Below are 20,711 nucleotides of genomic sequence, written 5' to 3'. Positions count from 1 at the left end.
TACTTCCTCAGGAGGCTAAACAAATTTGGCTTATCCCTATTGGCTCTTAGCAGTTTTTATCAATGAACCACAGAAAGCATAATGGTTTGGTATGGCACCTGCTGTTCATGTGACCTCAAGATACTGCAGAGAGTTTGGACACAGCTCAGCACATCACAGGAGGCAGTCTCTCCTCTAGGGACTCTGGCTACATTTCTCGCTACCTCAGTAAAGCAGCCAGCACAAACAAAGACGCCGCTCATCCCAGACATTCTCACTTCTCCCCCTCTCATCGGATTGAAGCTGCAAAAGCCTGAAAGCACGTACCACACGGCTCAAGAACAGGTTCTATTACACTGTTATCCCACTGTAATCAGATTCTTGAATAGTCCTCTCATATGAAAAATGGACTTTAGACCTCACAATCTACCTCATTATAAATTTGCACCTTATCGTTTAACTGCACTGCATTTTTTTGGTAGCTTTCGCGTTTCACTCTGCATTATTATTGTTTTACGATATTTTGCCTCAATGCATTGTGTAATGATCTGATTTGTATAAACAGTATGCAAGACAAGCATTTCACTGTATCTTGGGACATATGACAATAATAAACCAATGCCAATACAATATTTACTGTTATTTAAATTTCATATTTTCTGCATCCAAATTAATGTTGGTTTATGGAAAGGAGGATTTTAGAGCAGGTCATCACAGAAGCCCAACGTTCTCCATCATCAACCCAACGAGGTTCATTGACAAAGAAATCCTTGGGAGCAGTTCTAGCTTAATCTACCCAGTTGAAACCAGGTGGGATTGGATTGTTCACCAATGTAGCCATGTTTCTGAAGGAGCATCAATCTGTCTGTACAAGTCAAAGCCACCACTCCCTTAAACTTCTACTTCATTAAACTTCAATGATTTCACTTAATGATTAGTGCCATGTGACAGAGCAGAAAGAGTACCACAAAATATTGAAGCCCCTCTAGTTTGATTTCCACCAACCACTTTGCTTGTTTGACATCATAGCAATTGAATTTCTTATTATTCATAGTAATCATTTTCATTTATTCTTTAACAACCCTGGTTGACAGTGATATACACAGTGGTTCAGATTTTCAGAAGCCAGAAGTTTTCAAATTACTATCGTAACCTTTCTCAAATTGCACATATACTATATTTCCAAAAGTAGTATTCTGAAATAAAATGGTCCAATTTGCACGAATAAATTAATACATTTTATAATCTCTTTCACAGATTGCCTGCTCAGTTTGTTTTCCAAATTGTTTTTGAATTCTCTCCCCACAGCAACCTACCATATCACCACATTGCAAGCCTAGAGCATGCCTTTAGATTCTATTGTACAGACAAAATGGAAAATAGTTTGTTTAAAATCCCCAAAACAGTAACTAGATTGCAGGTCAACTTCCTTTTTCTCAGTGAGAACATTGGCAATTTACCCATTTATACTTCTGTTACTCATAATCCAATCAAAAAATAGTCTCACTTATACAGGGATGTTGTAAATCCAACCTGATTCATAAGTATACTTTAGGAAAGAAAGTCTGTGCGTTTACATGGTCCAGTCAACATGTGACTCTGGTCCCAGTGTCATTTTTTGACTTTTAACTCTCCTCTAACAGGTTGTGGATGACACAATAACTGGTTGACTTTGTGTACAGGGAGGAAGGTTACTTTTCCCCACATAAGCAGTTGGGATTCGATGGAGGGTTGGTGAATGGAATTTAATCCTGACACATCAATGGCAATGTATTTTTGGAAGTTAAATAGGGTTAAGACATACCTATGTAATAATTGGTAGGGCATTTAAGAATGTTGATGAACAGAAAACCTATCATTCAAGTCCATAGTTCTTTAGAAGTGGATAAACAGGTGGATAGGGTGGTAAATAAGGGAAGCATTCAGTTGTATCAAAAACTGCTTGGAGGAAGAGAGTGATTTGGACACCAGTGACAGAGTCTAGTCTAGAAGCTACCTATTGTATCATGCACACAGAATCATGCTTTAGATACTAATCCCTAAATATACCCTGTTCCACTGGCAAGGCCAACACCATTGTTATACAGGCCAGAAAGAGTATCCAAATCTTATCAGCTGTTCAACACATATATGGGCCCTTCATCCCACCACATCCATGTCAACCTAATCCCATTAGTCCACATTTATATATTGCCTATTCAGATGTCTCTCTATCTCTCTCTCTCTCTCTCTCTCTCTCTCTCTCTCTCTCTCTCTCTCTCTCTCTATATATATATATATATATATATATATATATATATATATATAACATAACAAATGTATCTGATTTCACCACTTCCACTTGGGATTCAACCATTATCTCTAGAAAGGTCTTGCCTTTAAGTTTCCTGTTTCTCACTTTAAAACTATGCGCTCTTGTTTTTGACATCCCCATGATGGAAAAAATAATTTTGACTATCTTCCCTGTCTGTATATCTCATAATTTTAATATATTTTAACAGATCTCCACTCAGCTGTTTTGTTCAAGGAAAAACAAGTCCAGTCTGTACAATCTCATGGCAAGGGACAAGCAGTTAACCAGTCTGACATATGCAATGCTTCTATCCATAACAGCATTAACTGAGGTGTTCTCAGCATTCCCTGTGGAAAGTATGTTCTATTTTGACACCAATGTATTGTTATGTTGTAATATCATTGTTTAGGAGGGATACACCTTGAAAAGAGCCGGTCATTCAAAAGGGGCATCCATGAGGGCCATCTGTGCCGAGAAACTGTATACTGCCAAAATCTCGTTTATCTGGGTCTAACATACCCCTCAGTCTACCACCATTACTATCAAACCCTGGTTCAGTGATGGTGGGGGTGGGGGGAGGTTTACTAGAAGTTGCACGAAGGATATATAAAGATTAAGTCTCTGTCTTGCTGAGTTGTAACACCAGTAGCATGAAATAGTGACTATTTAAACAAATGATGGGAAGAGCAGAAGGAGGCTGCAAGGATGCCCAGCATTTATATTGTTTGGGAACTTTGTGCTATAGACAGTGTTGAAGCATTTGTATTCATCTTCAGCCAGAAACGCCCAGTGAATGATCCACCTCTGATCCTTCCTGAGGCCAACACTATTACAGAAGAGAGATTTCAACTAAAGTAATAATTCAACATGATATTCAAAAAAGGCTGGAAATATAGGAATAAAGGACACAACAAGATCTACGTATAGGATCAGAAAACACTTTAGCTGTAGTGCTGAAGAATTGCATTCCATAACCAGATTCCCCTCTATCTAAGGTTGTCAAGTAGTTGAAACATTTGCACTAACCTAGCAATGTTGAAAATAAGCCCATCCATGAAAAGGACAAATCTAACTAATCAATGTGTTATCATTCAACAAAAAAGTCATAATGATGACGTTGACAATGCTGTGAGCTGGTTGCTCACTGATGGTTTCATCTTTTCTGGAGCTACTCTGCTCCAGACTCATCACTGCAGTCCACATAACATATATAGTTTATATACTATTTGTGCAGTAAGTTATGTTGTCAAAGGGACTTTTTAAAGAAAAGAATTTACAGCACCAACATTACATGAGTCATGAATGGGAATGCCTTCACAAGATAGACTCTGATAGCTCAAGAAACCGGGGTCAACAGTAACTAGGAATCCTCAATACCTTCTTGCTTTGCCATTAGTGTCACATCCAATAAATGAATGTTTGCTTAATTTAGTGGCTTTCCAACAACACCATAGAGTATGCTGATATAATTCACACAGAGAGAAATGCTGGACTCCAGAGTGGAGGTGAAAGTGATGGCCATTGATATCAAGTCAGTGTTTGAATGAGTATGACGTCAATTGACATTGTTTGATCAAACTTATTGTGAATCAAGAAGCAAAATGGTCTGCAATCATACTGAAAGGTGGTGTGCTGATTGGTGGCCAATCATCTCAGTCTGATGAAATCCTCATGCTTAGCCATCATCATCTGTTTCATCAATAAACTTTCTTTTATCAAGAAATAACAAACTTTACTGCCAATTGCACAAACAGAAATGTGATTGAACACTACGTACTTGCCTGGATGAGTGCAGCTCCAATAAAACTAATGAAGTTCAACACCATCTAGAAAAATACAGATGGCTTGACTAACATCCCAGTTACTTCCTCAGACACATGCTCTCTTCACCACAAGCACATTGTGGCTACAATTTGTCCCATTCATAAAATGTGCTGTGGTTATTTAGCTAAACTACTCCAAAAGAAGCTACCAAACTGGTAACCATGACAACTAACTAGTTCAAGATGCCTAGCACAATAAAAAGGTCAGGAACACAGGACACACTATCTTTGGGTGTCACCTCCAGGTCTCATGATATGCTAATTTGGAATTATATTGTTATTCATTCATCCTTGCTGGTTTTAAATCCTGGAGTCCTGCCCAACAACATCTTGGTAGTGTCTTCACAAGATGGAATGTGACGGTTCAAGAAAATAGGATTGAAGGTAATCAGAGATGGTTGGTACCTTCTTGCTTTACCATTGATGTCCATGTCCACTGAATAAGTAAAAATGATTCCTTGTTCATGTCAACTCCATTCTATCCCCAATCAGGTTCAGTTTTCTTATCGTACTTAAGCAGACAAACAATACATTTTTTTAAAGTGTGTTTTAAGTATTTATAAAGTGTAAGGATTACGTCCCCATTTGGCTCAATATTCAACCATATCTGATCTGTTTTACTCAGTGTAGCCAAGCAGCAACTCAACATGTGTAAGCAAGTTTACTAATGCTCTCTTTAGTTCAAGGTCACTAATGCTCTCTTTAGTTCATAACCTTTGTAAAGAGAAAAGGAGGATTTGGAACCACCAAGTTTACAACCTAACAGAGTTCACATACACAGAGCACGAAGTATTCAAAGCCCCATTAAACAGCTTCTTCAGGAAGGTCTAACATTAGTTTAATTTATAGCTCATCTAATTAGGCACACAAATACCTAATCCAGAAGAAGCAGACATAATTATTTATCATGCAACATTTAGTCACTGAAGATTTAAAATCTTGTGTCAAATGGTTGATTGTTGACTTGGGCTGTTATATAATTCTAGCACTATAAAGGCTCTGTAGTCTGAAAAGATAAACAGTACTGGTGCTTATCTGTACAGGTTCTGTATAGCAGATTTTATGGATACTAATGCTTTTTGAGTGCTTGGATAAATATTATGGAGTCATGCAATATAGTGGAGTTTATCTAAAATCAACATAGAATATGACTTAACAATGAAGCAAAATTGGCACTTCCAAAATCTGAAAAGGATGTTGATGAAGGATTGAGTAACATTGGGTGGGAAAGGAAGGAATTTTGTGCTAAATGCCTATTCTGCCAATAAGACACACATGCCTAAAAGAATTTGGTAATGATCCTTGTTTTTATTTATATATTCTAATGCAATTTGTGTTTTCCTGATAAGGCTAACCTAACTGCCAATCCTAATTTGCTCTGCAGAAAGAAGCAGAGTTGACTCACCTCCTGAACTCCTGCAGTATTATTAACATGAATGCCGCAGGAACTGTCCAAGTGGCTTTCTGGGCCACTTCAGACTACCTTTAAAAGTCAACCACATGGTGTGATTCTGGGGTCACATATAGACCAGACTAAGTACGTTTGGCAGAGCTCCTTCCCTAAAGACCAAAAGCAAAACAGATGGATTTTTAGCATTATACAATAGTGTTTTTTATGGTCATCATCACTTCACGGCTGTGGACTCATTTTCGTAAACTTCAGTTCTGAATATTATTTGCTTACTTTTATTGTTTGCAACAATTTATTTTTTTTCTTCTGCACATTGGGTGTTTGACAGTCTTCTTTTTTTAACGGGCTCAGTTGGGTTTCTTTGTTTTGTGGCTGCCTGTGAAGAGACAAATCTCAAGGTTGTACATAGTATACGTACTTTGAACTCTGAATTTTGGTGCTTTTCCTAATTTCTGATTATTAACTTGAGGTTTGAGGTTTGCTACATTGTCGGTCTGTTAACTGTTGTGTCATCACTGCACCCCCTTGCTGATTATCATAATTTAAATATTTCTGGAAATGTTGAACAGGAAACCTGCTCATTTACAGTTGGAATAGAATTTTCTCAGAGCTGTATGTGTATCTCACATTACCCACTTTGATGAAAGTGTAGTGTGCAGACTGGAAGAGAAGTAATCTTGGAAGGCTGATAAGGACTTCGGGAGGAGGTCCTCAGCTTTATCGATGATGGGACTGTTAGTAGCCCAAAGGGTAGAAATACCAAAACAGAATGTTGACTTTAGCTGCAAGGAAAAAGAGGCTGTTCATATTGACTATATGAAAGAAGATAAAATGGAGGTACACCAGCAGGAATCCTGGCTTCAATGCTCAAAAAGATATAATCACTTGGCTTCAGTAAGTTCCCATACAACAAAAATATTGCTCAGTAACTACTTCATAATCTAGCACCACCATCTTAACAGATCTCCTCCAGCATTTAACTATCCACTCACATACATGATTTCATTAGGTTAAAGAAATTTGGCATGTTCCTGCCAACCCTTACCAATATTTATTGATACACCACAGAAAGCATCCAACCTGAATGCATAATGGCTTGGTATGGAAACTGCCCTATGTATGATTGCAAGAACTTGCAGAGAGTTATGGACACAGTTAATAAGATTGTGGAAACCAGCCTCCCCCACTCCCCTCATGGGCTCTGTCTATACTGCTCACTGCCTTAATAAAGCAGCCAGCTTAATCAAAGACCCCACCAGCCCTGAGCATTTTCACTTCTCTCCTCTTCCATTGCACAGAAGATTTTAAAAAGTCTGAAAACACATACTTCCAGGCTCAAAAACAGCTTTTACCCCAATGTTATAAGATTATTGAATCTAATATAATAAGATGGACTCTTGAGCTTGCAATCTACCTCGTCATGATCTTGCAGCTTATTGTTTACCTGCACTATACTTCCTCCATAGCTGTTATTCTACGTTCTGTTACTGCTTCACCTTGTTCTACCTCAATGCACCGTGCAATGATTTGATTCGTATGAACAGTATGCAAGACTGTAACTTGGTACAAGTGGCAATAATACACCAATGTAAATTCCAACAAAATGATTGGATAAGAAATGTAAGGACTAATTCCTCTTTTCAGGAAGTCGTGAAAGGGTTTATTATATTTTAATAGTTTTATTTTTTCTAAACTATGCAAATGTATTATCAGGAAGCATATTTTCACAAGACGGACTGTGGAACTCTAAATTCTCCACCCAAAATGTTGTGGGTATTGTAACTATTAAACTTTACATAAGAACATAAGAAATAAGAGCAGGAGTCGGCCACCTAGCCTGTTGAGCCTGCTCTCCCGTTCAATAAGATCATGGGTGATTTGGCCGTGAACTCAACTCCGCCTGACTGTATTTTTTCCCACAGCCCTTAATTCCCCTGCAATGCAAAAACCTGGACATGTCTTAAATATATTTAATGAGGTAGCATCTGCTACTTCCCTGGACAGAAAATTCCACATACAGTACTTACTACTCTCTGGCAAAAGCAGTTTCTCCTCACCTCTGTCTGAATTCTTCTCCCACACATCTTATGCTGTGTCCCTAGTTCTAATCTCACCTGCCAGTGGAAACACTTTTATCTATCCTTTTCATGATTTTATATAAGACCCCCTCTTATCCTTCTAAATTCTAGTGTATAGTCCCAGGTGATTCAATCTCTCCTCATAGACTAACTCCCTCATCTCTGGAATCAATCTGATGAATCCCCTGTGCACCGTCTCCCAACCCAGTGCATACTTTCTCAAGTGGGAAACCAGAACTGCATGTACAATCTCACCAGTTTGCCTGTACAGCAACAGCGTAATGTCCCTGCTCTTAAATTCAATCCGTCTAGCAATGAAAGCTAACATTCTATTTGTCTTCTTGATAGCCTTTGCACCTGCAAACCAACTTTTTGCAATTCATGCAGCAACATTCCCAAGTTCCTCTGCGTGATAGCATGCTGCAGCCTTTCACCATTTAAATGATAATCTTATCTTCTATTATCCCTTACAACATGGATAATCTTACACTTACCAATATGGTGCTCCACCTGCCCACTCAATTAACCTATCTATATCTCTCTGCACACTCTCTGCATAATTTGCTTTTCCACTCAATTTAGTGTCATCAGCAGGCTCAGCATCAAACCCTGGGGCACCCCACTAATCACTGATTGCCATCAAGAGAACCCCTCATTTATTCCAACTCTCTGCTTTCTGTTGGTAAACCAATCCTCTTTATGGATACACTACCCATGCATCCATGCATCCTTCTCTTATGGATTTTGTTTAATGTGGCACCTAATTGAAATCCAAGAATACAGTATCCACCTTTTCCTGTCTATCCACTATGCTCATTATATCCTTAAAGAACTCCAATAAGTTTGTTAAACAGGACCTACCCTTCCTGAATCCATGCTGTGAGTGCCTAATGGAAACATCTCTATCCAGATGTTTTGCTATTTCTTCCTTAACGTTAGCTAAAAGCATTTTCCTAACTACAGATATTAAACTAATTGTCCTATAGTTACCTTCCTTTTGCATACGTCCTTTTTAAACAGTGACAAGACAAGTATCATGTCTTTTGATTTGACTGAGTTTTTGACGAAGGCCGATGAGGGCAGAGTGGTAAATGTGCAGTGATCTATATGGGCTTCAGCCTTTCCCATGGTAGGCCCCACTGGAAGGTTAGTCACATGGAATCCATGAACAAGTGGATAGTGGGCTACACAATTGGATTGGTGGTAGGAAGCAGAGGATGATAGTGAATGGCTGTTCCACGGACAGGAGGTCTATGACTCAGGAGCTGGTATTCAGCCCATTGTTGTTTGTCATTAATACCAAAAATTTAGATGAGAATAGACAAAACATGGTTAGTAAGTTTGAAGATGACACTAAAGTAGATAGTATCATAGAAAGTGAAGAAGATTACTAAGAATTATAGCAGAATTTGATCAGCTGGGTATGTGATCGAGGAATGGAAATGGAGTTGTATTCAGACAAGCGCATGGTTTTACATTTTTGGAAGTCAAATCAAAGTAGCACTGTCACAGTTAATGGAAGCGCCCTGAAGAGTGTTGTAAAACAGAAGGATATTGGAGATCAAGTACATGATTCCCTGATTGTCGAGTTACAGTTAGACAGGATGGTGAAGAAGGCTTGTGGCATGTTGCCCTTCATCAATCAGTGTACTGAGAATAGAGATTGGAAGGTTATGCTATTATGTTAGTTCTGGTCACTCTATGACAGAAAATATGTTATTAAACTGAAAAGAATGCAGAAGAGATTCAAGGGACTGAGCTAAAGAGGGCGGGTTGGACATTCCAGGACGTCTTTCCTTGGAGTGTAGAAAAATGGTGGGAGATCTTACAAAACTGTATTAAAATGTAAGTGGCATTGATAGGGTGAATACACTTTGTCTATTTTCCCAAGATGGAGAATCAAGAATAGATATCATAGGTTTAAGGTGAGAGAGGAAAAGCTTAAAAGGAACTTAAGTGGCAACTTTTTGCTCAGGTGACAATAAGCTGGCAGGAGAAGTGGTTGAGACAGGTACAAGGACAACTTTCAAAAGATAGTTGGACAGGTGCATAGATAGAAGAGATTTAGTAGAATAGGAGCCAATCATAGGAAAACAGGACTGTATTCAATGAGTAGCTTAGTCAGCATGAACCAGTTGGACTTAAGACCCTGTTTCCATCCCATATGACTCTATGATATCAAGAAATGTGAAGCAAAGGTGTGTAAATGGGGTAGAATATAGATCAGCTATGATCATATAGTCAGATTTAGGAGCTAAATGTACTTATCTATTCTTATCTAGTCCTGACGAAGGGTCTCGGCCTGAAATGTCGACTGCACCTCTTCCTAGAGATGCTGCCTGGCCTGCTGCATTCACCAGCAACTTTTATGTGTGTTGCTATCTATTCTTATGTTCCATTTAGTTTGTTCTTTCATAAATTCAAAAACAAATCCATCATTTGCCAGTAAGAAGTTACAATGTGGACACATATCTATAACTGAAAGATGCTGTCATATATTTCTGTGACTTTTTAATTATAGTTGGCTGAGATTTAGAAAATAATTATTACCAAAAGACTTTGTATGTTTCATACAAATTTTATTGCTCATTGCCTATGATGATACTTCTCAGCCACCATATGTTATAGAGCAGTGGTTCCTAAAGTGCCTGATATCACCCCCCACCCCCATCGGGGCGGTGGCAGTTTCTAAGGGAGTGATAAAGATAAAGGGGGCAGTAGGGGGGGGCTGCTGAGGGATGGCAAGCTTAATTTAAGGGATATATTTCTTAATATAAGCATTTGATCCTCAGTGCCTCATAATTGATTACAATGATCACCTCATCTCCTGCTAACGTTCTCTTAGACTTTGCTCTAAGCATGTTACAGTTGTTGAAAAGCAATGTGACACTTTGGTATTTGGCATACTATGAGAAATTTGGACCAAAGAAATTGTATTATTTCCTGTTTCTGCCCACGTATTATTGCCATTCACTACTGTAGCACAGTGCTGGCTAGTATGATTCCCATACTCAATTCACGCAGTGAATCAGTTCCTATGAATTATGGCATTCAATGGAATAATGTTCAGAATCTGTCCTTTGAATGATCTTGACTGCAATTCTCTAGCCCATGGCACAACTGACAAATTGCTACCCCCCCTCCTTATGTATCTTCAGGCAGAGTCAGGTGCTGCCTGAGCTATGATACCATTATAATTTTCCCCTTTAATGATCTCAGCGGTTGAGGTTGACCGTGACTAACCATGGTCATTAATCCATAATGAAAACAGCAGAAGCAAACCAAACGAAAAAAAAGTGTAGTCAGTGTAGTGTGGAATATCTGAAATACGGATTTATACCAGCACCTGTTCAAAGACAAATCGATGAAATGCCTGAGAATGTAGTAGACACAGTGTGCAATGTGCTTAGGACAATAGAACTGTTTTACAGTTGGATGAGACAACTTTGCATGGCGATGAATCTCTGCTTCCTGGTTATGTTTGCTTCATAAAAGATGAAAGCATGGCTCAAGAGCCATCATTTGCAAGGGGACAAGAAATAGATATGAAGGGAAGTCAATATTTTGGGTTGTTGAGCAATTTTTCAAAGAGAAGGACATTCCATTCAACTACACTATTGTTTGTACAACAGATGGGGCACCATCAATGACAAGACACCACTGTGAGGTTATTACTTTCTTGAAAAAAGCTGTACCTAGCATACTTCTTATCACAAGGATCCAAAGGAATCAGCTACACAAATCATTAAATACTGTGATAGCAGTAAATAAAATCAAGTCCCATGCTCTCTTTGGTCAAGATCACTTAGCTCAGTCAATCTTTCTCATATTCTTCGACGTGCTGGAAATTATATGGTACCAGTGATGCTCTCTATGTCACATTGGGTTTTAATAGTAGTATTGCTCTATGTAATTTACTCTTTATTAAAGAGTTATATTTAATAATTACTCAACATCTCCCCATCCCATCACCACCCACTTCACATCCTGTTTCTCCAGATGACATTACGGTGTTGCTTTTTTTTGTTATGCTGTGTGATATTGTGCTGATCTTGCTTTGTCTGGCTACTTGCTTTATTACACTGGGTTATATCACTTTTCAAATTTGATAATACCATGAAACACATCTGTCTTGAAATATCTTGATTGTCATAAGGATAGATTACACTTGAATGGAATTCACTGGGCTGTGGATTGGAAAACTCACGGTTGTCAAACATTCCACTTACATTGACATTATTATTGGGGTTGATAAAATTGTATGGGACCTCATGATGCAATTCAGTGATATTGTAAGTTTACCAACACTCCGGGAAAGTTCCAGCTCAACAGATTGCCTCCAGCAAGTTACATATTTGTGGGATTGTCTAACGTCTTGATATTTTTATTCCGTGACTCCAGGCAGTATTGAAGAGCTGATTGTCTGTAACAGAATGAACTTTATTACTTCAACCTTGCCTCCTCATACTTCATAAACTCTAAATGCAGACCAAGTAGACATTGCACCTGCTCTTAAGCTCCTCCTTTGCTGGAGTCATTAAAAATTCTTGCATTTGTTTTTTTTCCTTTACACACTTTTGAAAATGTTAGTCTTGAACCTTAGTTCTATTTGTAACATTATGCAGCTCTACTCTGGAGGAATGCATTCAACATTTGCTCTGAGTTGTTTCTGACGGTTTCCAACATCCACACTGCAATTTATCATGCTTTGTTAAATGTTTTCCTTACATATACTTTGGAAATGTTTTTATTCATTGGAAAATTTATAAATATTGTGATTAGTTAAACACTCAGGTACTTCAAAGAAAGCTTTTGACTAAACCAGCTTCCTTCCTCCCTATTCGAAGACCAACTAAAACGGTCCGAAGGTTGGTCTTGCTATATTGAGATAATAGAGTATTGACAACATGAAATTAATTACAAGAAAAGATCAATTTCTCAATGAAGGTCTCTTTCTGTACCTGCAAAGGCCTTTATTCACACCCTTGCAAGTGTATGTGCACCATTGAAAAATGAACAGCTGTTTCTGCAAATACACTCAAGATGTAAATTACATGGCAAAGAATGAATAGTTCTCATTGTCTGAAGATTGAAACAAGCATCAAAACCCATTACAATGACAGCAAAATTATGTACTGCACACAAAGGACCCCAGGGCTCAGAAACACGTCTGCACATGTGTTAACATAACAGTAACTGCTCCAGATTTCAAAACCAGTTTAATTAAGTTTTAAAAAGTGACTGTTAGGTTTTTTTTATTGTTACCAATGTTTGGGATTCAAATATGTTGTGTTAATTTTTGTTCTACCCAATCCAACTTCATCCCCAGCCAAATTCATAATACATCGCAAAATCCATTCTTGAATCTCATGATCTACTCCTGAGGGCTCTCACAAACATTATGTGCTAATAAAAGTGCAAGATGAAGACTGATGATGCTCTGCTTGCAATAATACATATATAATTTTCTTTGCCATAAATTCTATCCTTGCATTCATTTCCTGAGGAAAAGTTGAACATTTCTCAGCATCTAAGACAAATGGATATCAGTTCAATGTCATTACTTAGCAACAATCTAAAGCCTCATGACTTAGTACAGCCCAGAAATAACATTGATGATTGATTGCATCAGCAAATCGGCTGTTCAACCCACCATCCCCCCGCCATCCTAAAGGAACAAATGAACAGATTTTTCTAATGAGCAGTACTTTCTGTGTTTAAAATACATATTTATTTTTAGTCAAAGATCTGTGACTGTCTGAAAAATCTTGAACTTTTGTTGCTAGCCAAACCAATCACTAACAGCTTAAAAAGTTCAACAGGGCAGAACTCTGAGCATGCATGCTTGTCAATAGCTACCAGAAATTGTGAGATAAATTCAATAAGACAGTATCTTTACAGAGAATGCCAGGCCTTACTGGTTATAAGCCACATTTTTGTTAACAAATGAAGAGAGTCCAAACTAAGAAGGCACAAAATACAAAGTATGCATCAATAAATCCATTTGGAAATTTAGGGGCAACTTTTTTACCCAGTTAGTCTTTCAGAAATAGAATTCATGTCATAATCATTTTTCTAAAAGATACAATGAACCTTTTGTGTTGCTCCCTTGGTCCCCTGCTCTTCTCCTTATACATGCTTCCCTTAGTAGACATCATTAGAAACCAGAAGTTAGATTTCCACAGTCATGCAGATGACATACAATTTTGCATCTCAGTTGAGCCTCACAATGATAACGCCCTAACTTCCCTGATTTCTGGTATGGCTGCAATAAACAAATGGATGAGCAATAATTTCTTAAAAATAAATAAAGATTAAATTGAAAATTGGTCCCTGACCCAACTTCTTAATAAACTTGTGAACTAGGCTCCCCTTGTAAGATCAGAAGCAGAAAGCCTGAATTTAGATTTGAATTTTAAATTCCACATAAAGAAAGTGACCAGAGCAGCATTTCTATACTTAAGAAATATTGCCAAGTTATGTCTGATCCGGTCACGAAATGATGCTGAAAAACGAATTCATGCAGAACAGCACCTCTTTCACATCAAATGATTGAAGAAGTTTGGTGTGGGCCCCCAATCCTAAGAACTTTCTACAGGGGCACAATTGAGAACATCGTGCCTGGCTGCATCACTGCCTGGTATGGGAACTGTACTTCCCTCAATCACAGGACTCTGCAGAGCGTGGTGCGGACAACCCAGCGCATCTGTAAATGTGAACTTCCCTTTAGTCAGGACATTTACAGAGACAGGTGTGTGAAAAGGGCCCGAAGGGTCATTAGAAACCTGAGTCACCCAACCACAAACTGTTCCAGCAGCTACCATCCGGGAAACGGTACCACAGCATAAAAGCCAGGACCAACAGGCTCCGGGACAGCTTCTTCCACCAGGCCATCAGACTGAATAATTCATGATGATACAATTGTACTTCTATGTTATACTGACTGTCTTGTTGTACATACTATTTATTATAAATTACTATAAATTGCACATTGCACATTTAGACAGGGACGTAACGTAAAGATTTTTACTCCTTGTGTATGAAGGATACAAGTAATAAAGTCAATTCAATTCAACTCCAATTCATTTCAGTTCAAATCATTCCCATCAGTTGCTTGCCTATCAAATAATTACTGGAGTGTAACAGCATGACTGTTTTTTCTAATTTATAGAAATGACCCTCAACTTCTCTGTTCTCACTCTTTACAGTTTTATAATTTTCTTGTCAATCATCTCTGCCATCCCTTCTCTTCTCTTTGCTATCTTTCATGTTTTCTTATTTTACCATTACATCTTAATCTGATATGGTTAATTGCAGCTGCAACTCTCCAACCTCGTTTAAAATCTATTGTGTTTATGTTAAATTACTGTAAAACCATTTATGTGTAATCTACTTCGAAGTAAATTTATTATCAAAGTACATATTGTCACCATGTACAACCCTGAGATTCACTTTCTTGCAGGCATACTCAATAAATCCATGATAGAATAATAACCATAATAGAATCAATGATAGACTGCACCAACTTGGGCATTCAATTAGTGTCCAAAGGGCAACAGACTGTGCAAATACAAAAATAAAGTAATTATAATAATCAATATATAAACAATAGTTAACAAGAGTCCTTGAAAGTGGGTCCATGATTAGGGGAACATTTCAATGACGGAGCAAGTGAAGTTATCCCCTTTGGTTAAGAACTTGATGATTGAGGGGTAATAACTATTCCTGAACCTGACAGTGAGAGTCCTGAGGCTCCTGTACCTTCTTCCTGATAGCAGCAGCGAGAATAGAGCATGTCCTGGTGGTGATGCCGATACCTGATGATGGATGCTGCTTTCCTGCAACAATGCTTCATGTAGATGTGCTCAACGGTGGGGAGGGCTTTACCCATGATGGACTGGGTTGTATCGATAACTTTTTTGTAGGATCTTCCATTCTAGGGCATTGGTGTTTCCATATCAGGTTATGATGCAGCCAGTCAAAATACTCTACACTACACATCTATAGAAGTTTGTCAAAGATTTTAGATGTCATGCAGAATCTTTGCAAGCTCCTAAGGAAGTAGCGACGCTGCTGTGCTTTCTTCATAATTGCACTTACATGCTGGGCCCAGGACAGGTCCACTGATAACACAGAGGAATTTAAAGTTGCTGATCCTTTCCGCCTCAGATTCTTCAATGAGGAGTGGCTCATGGATGGTTGGTTTCTGCTCCTGTCATCAATAATCAGCTCCTTGGTCTTGCTGACATTGAGCAAGATGTTGTTATTGTGGCACCACTCAACCAGATTTTCAATTTCCCTCCTACTTGCTGATTCGTCGCCACCTTTGATTTGGCCTTCAACAGTGGAGTCATCAGCAAACATGAATATGGCATTGAAGCTGTGCTTAGCCACACAGTGATAAGTGTAAAGTGAGTAGAGCAGGGAGCTAATCGCATAGCTTTGTGGTGCACCTGTGCTGATGGAGACTGTGGATGAGATGCTGTTGCCAATTCGAACTGACTGGGGTCTGTAAGTGAGAAAACCAAAGATCCATTTACACAGAGAGGTATTGAGGTCAAAGTCTTGAACCTTAATGATTAGTTTTGAGGAGATAATGGTATTGGATGTTGTGCTATAGTCAATAAAAACATCCTGATGTATGCATCTTTGCTGTCCAGTATTCAGTGAACAGCAAATAAGATGGCATCTGCTGTTGATGTGTTGTGCCTGTAAGCAAATTGGAATGGACCTAAGTCACTTCTCAAGCAGGAGTTGAAACGTTTAATCACCAACCTCAAAACACTTCATCACTGTGGATGTAAGTGCTACTGGGCAATAGTCATTGAGGCAGGTCACCACACTCTTCTTAGACACCAGTATAGTGTAAGTGAACCTGCGTGAAGCAGGAGGTTACCTCATGCAGTTGAAGCGAAAGGTTAAAGATTTCAGTGAACACTCCAGCTGGTTGATCTGCACAGGTCTTTAGTACTTGGCCAGTCACCCTGTCTGGGCCGGATGCTTTTCATGGGGTTCATCCTTCTGAAGGCTGCTCGTATGTCGGCCTCAGAGACGGAAATCACAGGATCATCTGGGGCTGTGGAAATTCTTGATTGTTCCTCCATGTTTTGATTGTCAAAGCGAGCACAGAAGGCATTGAGCTCATCTAGAAGAAAGCCCTGCTGTTGCCTATGTTGCTTGATTTAACTTTATAAGAGGTAATACTATTCAAGCCCTGCCACAAATGTTAAGCATCCTTCATGGATTCATATTTAGTCTAGAATTGTCACTTTGCCTATGACATGGGTTTCCAGAGATCAAAATTCAAAATTCAATGTTCAAAGTATATTTATTATCAATGTATACATTATACAACCTTGAGATCCATCTCCTCACAGGCAGCCACAGCACAAGAAACGTGAAAGAACCCATTAAAAAATTCCAACAGACACCCCATGTGCAGAGAGAGAAAAACATCAAATTGTGCAAACAAAGAAAGCAAGCAAACAGCACTCAGAACAACAGTAGTCCATAGGTACAAACCCAGAGCAGGCTCTCAGGCTCAGCCTCAGTTCATCAGACAGCAAAACAAACCATCACAAAGCCCACGGACATGAAGCTCCGAGGAGCTAGAGCAGGCCCCGATCCTCAGCACCAGTGCAGCGAAGAGCAGAGTAAGCATTGTGGAGAAGCAAGCAGAATCAGCCTGACCCTATCTTTTCAATCCATCCAGTCCGGTGTTTAAATCGTCCAAACATCGGGCCGTTCATCGCTCATAGACCTGGGCCCTGTCACATCGCTATGTTCTGGGCCTGCACCTCTTGTAGCTTTCTTGATCACCAGACTCGAATGCCTCTGATCAGCCACTCAGCAGATTGGGGATCTCGTGGTTCATCCAGGGCTTCTAATTAATCTGGTTCTTATTGCTCTGATAATAGCTATTTCTCCAAAAGATTATGTGTTATGTAATCTTTTTTAATGCTACAACATTCTGCCAAATTAGTTTAAGTCTGCCAGATCCCCAGCACCAGCATCTCCCAAGAAGTCTAATCCCACCAAAATGCAACTCACCCAACACTTGTAGGTTCCATCTTCCCAGAACTGGGCCTTGTACTATAGGAACCTAAAATCCTCCCCTTTCTACCATCTCTCAAGCCTCGCTTTTATTGGTACAATCCTGCTACTCTCCAACATCTAGTACCAGGAATAACTTGGAGATTGCTACCTTTATGGTTTCACTTCTCAAATTCTTTCCTTATTCCTTAAAATTTGCCTGCAGAACACCATTTCTTTTTTTTTTCTGATCAGGTCCCCCCTACCTCTTAGGAGTTATCCTGTTTCCTGCCAAACAGTAGAATCTCTAGTTTCGGGCCATAATGAATATTTTATGTCAGAAGTACTTTACGTAAACCTTCCATTTGATGTATCCTGAGCCTATGACGGACACAGTATGTCCTGCATCAATTGCAAAGACTTGGCATAGCCCATATCCATGGGTAGACAAATGATTTATTGCGTGTACATAAGATGTGGTATATACTTCAACCGTTATGGGGACATGACGTGTCCAACTGTGAAATAAGGTGCCTCGTTCTTGAATTCATTCTGTTTCCCAAAAGCCTCTTTTTTAAAATTTTACACAACTGAGATGGCTAACACAGTTAAATAATGCATGTTATTCCCTGGCAACCACTTCAACATGAAGGAAGCTTGTATTTATATTGGAATAATCCTAAATCCTCTAGTTCTATGGGAGGAGATTGTTTCACAGGACAGACTGAAAGAGGAGATGATCTCCTGTAGTGATCACAGCACAAGCTGTCTGATGAAATAAAGTAAGTTTTGAATGTTCTTGAAACTAGCAGGACTTCAATTTATACAAGGGACAATTCTATAACTGAGTGTTGGAACTATCCCAAGATCCATTACTAATTGACCTTTCTCTGAGTGATCTCTCTTTGTTTTACCCCCAGCTTGCACTGAACTTCCCTTCCCAGATGGTGATTTGCTTTCATCATGGAGGGGGGCAAAGGACTGAGAAACCTTTAGAGATTTTATGATTTTCTTTGATCTTTTGAAAGGATCTGTGTCTAAGTCAATTTATTTTTTGCCTCTTCTTTGTGTATGTACAGGATTATGAGTCAAATGGAAAAAAAATATCCACAATTGCTATATTGACTGATCAAGAAAAAACAATTACACCCACTATCCATCTCATACTAAAATGTACTTATTTTAATAATCAAAAGATGGTGGGCGACTTTCATGGGAAGGGGAATATTATGAGTATGTTCTAATTTGCAATGATATTATTATAATATAAATGAGGCAAGACTGATTGATGCTCCCTCTTTGATCTACCTTTGATAACCTGCCGGAAGATGCCCATCTGTTAGAGCAGAACTTGGAGAAGGGTTTCATGATGTGGGCTTTGATTCACTTTGTCTGGTAGAAACAAATAAGTAACAAATATGCAAGTACAGATGATACTGAAATAAAACAGAAATGCTGCAACTACTCAGGCAGCATCCATGGAGACAGAAAAGAAAGTTAATATTTCATGTTGATGGTCTATGATGAGAACTGATAAAATGTGGACAACTGGCTCATTGCCTGCTTCAACTCTGTTACTATTTTTCCAAGGGTCTCCACATGATAATCAAGCAAATGCTGAGTCATTTGGGAGTTTCATGTTATAAACCACAAAGCATCTTTAAATGTCTACTGGATGGAGGTCAAATAATGCGGGCTCAACTTAGTAAAACCTGACAGAGAAAGTAAGTGTAAAGAATGAATCTGTAGACTGTAGACTGAGTAACATGCATGAAATACAATGGGTGTCTAAAAGGTTAACTGAATAACCTGGGTGCTAACCGGGTTAAACTCAGGTTATTTGGAGACTGTGTAATGTGAAAAATAATGCATGTGATCAAGTATGGCATGCAGTCAGCTCTCCCTTTATTACATACACTTCCTTTTTTAAAACAAACAACTGGGAATTGTTGAACATTTACAAACTGATTTTTTGGGTTTTGAATTCTTATCAAACTTAATGATACGGGTTTGTGGATGGCATTAATCCAGTATTTCATCAGGATCCTGGCGATCCTTCCAGAAACCTTGGAAACCTATGAGGCAGCTCAAATCACAGCGTACGTGGATCAAAGATGACCTGAGGCTCAGGTCGGCTGGTGTTTACAGGATTCCCTGTGAATGCAGAGCAGCGTGTATCAGACAGGCGGGATGCTGGTGTCAAAGAGCACAGGAGGTGTATCCATCTGGGTTACCCGGAGAAATCGGACATAGCAGAACCTTATATTTCAATGGCCACAGGATTGACTTTGACAACACAAAACTACTGTGCCACGCCAATGGTTTAGGGGCCAGCTAGTAAAGGAAGGCATTGAAATAAAATCAGTGGAAAAGACAAAGGTCTCACTCTAAGTAAGAACCGGAATTCGACTGCAAACAAGGTGGGAGAGTGGAAACCTGATTGGACAATAACTAGCCAATCAGGAGGGATGGACTACAGGGGTATAAATACCACTGGACTAGACATGCCCAGGCATCATTCCTGATGAAAATGGCAGTTTGTCATCGAAATATTGGTTATAATTGATACCTGTACCCGACTGGAAGCCTGATAAGAGTTTATTCAACTTTTTGCTGCTCTTTGGGCACCCCAGTCAAAATTTCTGTTACTGTGAATAGTTAAGTGAGTAGAAGATGAACTGATCTCCAAAAGTCATAAAGTTAAAGATGAAACATTCTTTTCAACATTTTAAGCAAGATTAGTGTATTATTTTTGTTTTGTACAATTTTAAAGTGGAAAAAACGAAAGGAGCACCATGCAAAAGTTTGGGCACCCCAAGAGATTTGAGCTCTCAGATAACTTTTACCAAGGTCTCAGACCTTAATTAGCTTGTTAGGGCTATGGGTTGTTTACAGTCATCATTAGGAAAGGCCAGGTGATGCAAATTTCAAAGACTCCTCAAACCTTGTCCCAACAATCAGCAGCCATGGGCTTCTCTAAGCAGCTGCCTGGCACACTGAAAATTAAAATAAATGATGCCCACAAAGCAAGAGAAGGCTATAAGAAGATAGCAAAGCGTTTTCAGGTAGCCATTACCTCAGTTCATAATGTAATT

The 20,711-nt window shown here is 38.9% G+C and overlaps 1 long non-coding RNA gene across 1 annotated transcript in view; it reads left to right on the top strand.

Annotated features, from left to right (window-relative positions):
* The window catches only part of LOC140187680 (uncharacterized), a 109,002-nt gene that overhangs the window by 76,732 nt on the left and 11,559 nt on the right, over window positions 1-20,711 (top strand). Inside the window, exon 3 of the long non-coding RNA XR_011883135.1 lies at window positions 19,207-19,340. This is a non-coding gene — a long non-coding RNA (uncharacterized lncRNA). The remainder of the gene's footprint in view (window positions 1-19,206; window positions 19,341-20,711) is intronic.

This window comes from Mobula birostris, chromosome 25 (assembly GCF_030028105.1).
Source record: "Mobula birostris isolate sMobBir1 chromosome 25, sMobBir1.hap1, whole genome shotgun sequence".
Classification (NCBI taxonomy): domain Eukaryota; kingdom Metazoa; phylum Chordata; class Chondrichthyes; order Myliobatiformes; family Myliobatidae; genus Mobula; species Mobula birostris.
This window is presented reverse-complemented; position numbering and strand designations above follow the sequence as displayed.